This window comes from Lampetra planeri, chromosome 43 (genome assembly GCF_965212315.1).
Source record: "Lampetra planeri chromosome 43, kcLamPlan1.2.h2, whole genome shotgun sequence".
In the NCBI taxonomy this organism is placed as follows: Eukaryota; Metazoa; Chordata; class Hyperoartia; order Petromyzontiformes; family Petromyzontidae; genus Lampetra; species Lampetra planeri.
The window spans coordinates 3683810-3689869 of NC_136149.1; positions in this window are offsets into that span (position 1 = coordinate 3683810).

Sequence of the window (6060 nt, forward strand, 5' to 3'; positions counted from 1 at the left end):
GTTTAACGACACATTTATATTCGCGTGATCTAACCCCCCCCCCCCCCCCCATAAAAAAAACACATTCCTGCGGAGGGAGCTGGTAGGAACGTTGGGTTGCTCGGTCAATGGCCAGGGTCAACGGCGGCGTGGTGTATTCCGCAAATATGCCCGACTGTGAGGGCGGGCACAAGCCGGCGTGAGTAGGTTAAACGTTGAGTTTTATAAGGGCACCACGGGGTGACCAGCCCCTCCCCACCCAGCCCCACCCCTCCCACCCCCCACCCAGCCCCACCCTCCTCACCCAGCCTCTCCCCACCCTCCCCTCCCCAAACAGCCCCACCCCTCCCACCCCCCACCCAGCCCCACCCTCCCCACCCCTCCCCACCCAGCCCCTCCCTGCACGACGGACGGACACAATAATCCCCTGTGGGCTGGTGTAACCAGGAGGTTCCTACCCGTATAACTTGTATCATGGATGACTTCATCGTGTTTATTAATATTCGAGCTGATGTTTGATTTATCCATATTTAATTACTAAACCGTGTTCCCTTGATCCACTTGGGTCCCTCGGACTTTGCTCGGTTTACGTCGAGTGCCACCACCCCCCCCCCCTCCACTGGGGATTGCGAGACGGGGATGATGAGAGTGGTGGTCCGTCCGTCACCCTCCGGAATCGATCCCCGCTCGCGGCCACCACCAACAACCGGTGACGATTATCTGAAGCGGTCCTGGGACCCCCAACTACGGCGACTCGGCCTCGAACGAGCACCCGGTGCGGTGTGTAGACATCGTCACTTGGGGGAGACAAAGGGTGGCCCGGGCGTGGTGCTGGCCTCACCAATCCCACCCCTTCGTGTGCCGTGCCGGCCTTCATATGTGCTGCTCGCTAACAGCACTTGCCCCAAACAGCCTGTTGAAGCTATACGGGGTGGAGGGGACCTTTGTCTTTGTTAGTATCGGGGAATAGGCAACGAAGCAGCTGCTTTCGCTCAGCCAATATTTGTTTTCAACCCAGCCGCCGTTGGTGTACGTTGTGCCAGCTTTACATTTTAAAACACGGGGGGGGGGCTTAATTTTAACTGGAGCTGTCTGGGGCCGAGCTCTAGAAATTATACCCCCCCCCCCCACCTAGTAGCTGGTTCTGTACACACTCATTTGGGGGAAACGTAAACCTTGTTATTTGCTATTGGAACGCGACCGAGGGAGGACCCTCCCCCTCCCTCCAGGAGCTGAAGCGATGACATCAGCCCGTGGAGCAGGTGGCGGGCGGATCATTGCGATCGCAGATGGCGACGTTCTTGGGGGCGCCTTCACGCTAGCAGTGGAGAGATCATGGCTACACACTCTTAGGTTTTTTTTTTGGTAAAGTCACGTAGGTAAGAAAATAAAATAAAACAATTATTCAAAGTAATAATAGAAATAAAATAAAATAATAAAAATCACGACGTTTCGGAGGCAACACAAGTCTCCATCATCAGGTGGGACCGTCACAGCTAGATGACGGAGACTTGTGTTGCCTCCGAAACGTCGTGATTTATTATTTTTAATAATTTTTAATTACATTTTTTACCTACGTGACTTTACCGAAAAAACCTAAGAGCATGAATCCTTGCAGTCACGAAAGCTTCAAATGTAGAGATCATGGCTGTTTCATGATGATGATGACGACGACGACGACGACGAAGATCAAGATCGAGCTATTGAATCCCGTCACCACGACACCCGGAATGTGCCTAATAACGAGCAGCTAAAGCATGCGTGAGAAGTCCGGGTGCTTCTTGGATGGACGATCGGCATGCGTGACATGAAGTTCGCACTGCCGGGCCACCGCTTCGCAACATCGGCGAGAACGTTGGACCGGTTGCCGGCAGTATCGGACGAAGAGAACACAGGTGCTATAGGCTGCTGTCGGGCGGTGTGGCTACCTTGGTGGCGGAGAGCAGCAGTGGCGCTAAATCCATTGTCGTGCTAAATTTCGATTTAAAGCTTTCGTGACTGCAGGGATTCATCTTCTTGGTTCTTTCGGTAAAGTCACGTTACCGAAAGAACCAAGAAGACCATTGTCGTGCTGCGCTCCGCTCAAAACGACTCTCATCAAGCCGGCACCGGCTCGCGGGGCAAAGTACGCGCGTGCGAAGGCTCCCAATCCAGCAGTGGATTGACAGTAAAAAAACTAAATAAAAATTAACCCGTTAAAACAAAGTTTTTCACTATAAATCCTTAATATGCGTGGCGGCTAGAGTCTTCTCGTCCTCTGGATTGAGATGGCTGCCACCTATGGGTCAGATGATTGTCTGCCACCATTAAGCAATTGGTAAATAAATATTTGAAAAAATTTCCCTAAACAGTGTAAAATTTTGGAAATGTTTTTTCACGAAAATTAACTGCCACGCACAACGAGTCTGTGTGGAAAATGTCAGCTCGATTGGATCACGGGAAGTGGGTTAAAAAACGACCGAAAGATTTGCACGGTCGTAAGCAAGCACGCAAGCACGCAAGCAAGCAAGTAAGCGAACTTAATATAAAAGATTTTAAAAAGAGGGCTGTAGGCGGGCGTGCACGTCGCGAGACGGGGAGTGGGGGGGTCCGTGGGAACCGCCGTGTCAGCCTCGCAGCGGCTTTTGGCTTCGCCATCTTCTGCGGCCGTCTGGAACGCTCTCCCTTCCGATATTAGGAAGCCATCGGAGCTATGCACGTTTAAATCCAGATTTAAAACTCATTTCTTTCCGAGTGCTATTTTTGTGTTTAGGTGTGTCGTCCTTCCCTGGCACATCCGATTCGCACGGCTGGCTACGTACGGTGCGAAAAAAAGTTCAACGTACGTACAGACTCACAGAGAGACCCATGGATTCGCACAGACCCATCGTTTGTTGGCCTTCCCCCGCACCTCCGATTCGCACGGCTGGCTACGTACGGTGCGAAAAAAAGTTCAACGTACGTACAGACTCACAGAGAGACCCATGGATTCGCACAGACCCATCGTTTGTTGGCCTTCCCCCGCACCTCCGATGAGCACGGTTGGCCACGTACGGTGCGAAAGAAGCTCAACATGTATACGCTACATCCAGCCAACCCTGAAACACGTGGCACAGCGCAACGGGCGGCACCCCGGGACTTTGCACAGCGGAGGAAGCGGTGACTGGAGCTCTCCGCTCCCCTTCTTGGCAGCGAGCCAGGCGACCGTTTGCGGGTACGAACCTTGGAGCCAAGTCCCGTGTCGCGTCCCCCGACACACACACACGCGTGGCACACGGTGGCTCGGAGATGTTAACTCCCTCGCCCAGTATACAAGAGGTTGTGGGTTTGATCCTGACCCCTGCTGTAGATTTGGAGCTTGCGCGTCGCTCTCCCCGTGGTCGCGTGGATTTTTCTCCGGGTCCTCCAGTTTTTCCCTCCACATTTAGAAACGACATGACGCGTTTTAGAGTATTTGGCTGCTATAAATGTCCACACGATAAGCCACTTCGTTTTGCTATCATTTGTGGCCAGGTCGCTTCTGAAATAGAGCTGTATCGATCAGCGGGCCTTAACTGGCAAACTAAAATAGTTTAGAATAGTAGAATATTTCGGTTTAAAGCTTTCGTGACTGCAGGGATTCATCTTCATGGTTCTTTCGGTAAAGTCACGTAGAATGGAAATAATAAAATAATAAAAATAAAATATAATAAAATAATTCTCACGACGTTTCGGCCACAACGCAAGCAGCCGTCCTCAGGTGAAGACCAGGTCTGTCGGGGAGACAGCGTCTGAATGGTTCATGAATGTTTCAGATGCTGTCTCCCAGACAGACCTGGTCTTCACCTGAGGACGGCTGCTTGCATTGTGGCCGAAACGTCGTGAGAATTATTTTATTATGTTTTATTTTTATTATTCTATTATTTCCATTCTACGTGACTTTACCGAAAGAACCAAGAAGATGAATAGTAGAATAGTAAACACACGACCAAAACCGGCGACCGCCCGCCCACCCTGCCCTGGCCACCTGCCCACGGACAACATGCTGCAATGAGACGACACTTAAGTTGAACACGGAGGCTTTTGCAACCAATTCTACGATTCGTGAATCAATTACGAAGCACGGTGACACTTTCTGATTGACACACATGCCTGCAAGCTGACCTCTACCCTCGTGACCCACTTCTCTACCCACGGGCCCACTTCTCCAACGCCTGTCAAGCCACTCTACACATTATTACACTTCTCTATATATTTTCCTACCCTTAACCACCTGCGTCGCCACCTGCCTTCCTCTCCACCCACCAGCTTCAACCTATCTCTCCACCTCGAACCCTTTCCAGCTCTCCTCCCACCTTCTGTGACCACAACCTTGCCCCCCCCCCCGCCTCGCCGCTTCTCTGACCGCCTGGTCACTCCTCAAATTTACCCTCCTCCGTGGCCACAAAGACCCACCGTACAGCCTCAACATACTGTTGGGGCAAGTGCTGTTGGCAGGCATCTACGAAGGTCGGCACGCCAGGGGGTGGTTGGCCAACACCACGCCCGGCTGCCTTTCTCTCCCCAGTGGCGATGTTTACACACAGCACCAGGTACTCATCTGCGGCCGAGTCGACCTAGGGTAGGCCCAGCACCGTTTTCAGATAATCGTCACTGGATTCGCGAGCGGGAATCGAACTCGGGTCGCCGGGTTCGTAGCGCAGCGCGGCTAACTGCTACACCACCGCTCCCTGTGGTCACACACACACAGAACAGAGCCCCGAAGAGCGTGTGGGCAGATAGTGTAACGGGGCCGCAAGGTAGTGCCTGACGGCGCGTGGCGTGAAATCCTGCTGCCCACGGGCCCGCCCGTGCGGCCCATTTCGGTTCTCATGACAGAGGCTTGGCTGTGCTGCGACGTGTCCTGGCAAGACGTGCTACCCAGATAATCAAACGCGCGCTCTGGGGGGCGGCGGGCAGCCCACACGGCCCCCTTGCAGTTCTTATGTCAATAATTTAGACCAACGCCATTTGGCTCCCAACTTTGTGCCTGCGTTTGAAAAAACACTCAGTCACTCAGTCAGTCAGTCACTCAGCCAGTCACTCAGCCAGTCACTCAGTCAGTCACTCAGTCAGTCACTCAGTCAGTCACTCAGTCATTCACTCAGTCAGTTACTCAGTCACTCAGTCAGTCACTCACTCAGTCAATCACTCAGTCACTCAGTCAGTCAGTCACAAACAACTGGCGAAGTTTGTGAGAAGAAAAGGTGCAGAAAAATCTGCAAACGTTTATAACATTTTGCGCGGAATATCTTTCACTCAAGGCATACGATGAGACGGGAGAGAAAATAAACATCGCATTTCTCAAAAACCACGCGGCTTTGGGAATTTCTCGTGTTTGACATTTTTTCGTGACGTCGAAACTGAATGCTTTGTTAAACGACTCGAGGCTGCTGCTTGCGATCACGGAGCGCCGGAGACCACAGAGCCAGGATCCTGCGTTTCAATCCGATTAAAGTGGCTTCCCAGGTGCAGCGTGTTGATCGTCGCAGCCTCAGTCACCAGCGAACGAACCAAAAAGCTTTGCTTCTGTGCTTTAATTCGTCACATCGCAACCCTTACAATTATTTTCATTATCTGAATGGACAAGACGAACACTTTACAGAGCATCGGCCCCAAGTGTGGATAGGAAATTCGATTTTGGTTTACCCCAGATGTAGTTCTATGACGGCTTCTTCCCAGGGCAGTTCTCTTGACAGCGTGTGATGCACTACTACCTGCAGAGTTGAAAAATTTAAAGTCTGACGACACAACGCCGATAACTCAATTTCAATATAAATGGGCGATCCGAGGCGAATGATACTGCCGGCTTGCAATTGGCTGAAATGTGTCCCGCGTGTCATCATAAAGTATATTTTAAGCTCAAATCAATGCCCATGGCCCTCTTTTCAAATCGACAAAATAATAAACACGCGGAGGTGGCCCGCTGGGCTCGGGGTCTCGGGCGTTAAGCCGCCTGTGATGAAACCGTGTCATCAAGTGTGGCGACATTTGATGGTTTCAGCTGATCGTTATTGACTGCAGCAATCCCATCACATCCAACTTCATTTTTTCATTTAATTAGGCAAAAAGTAAAAAAAAATA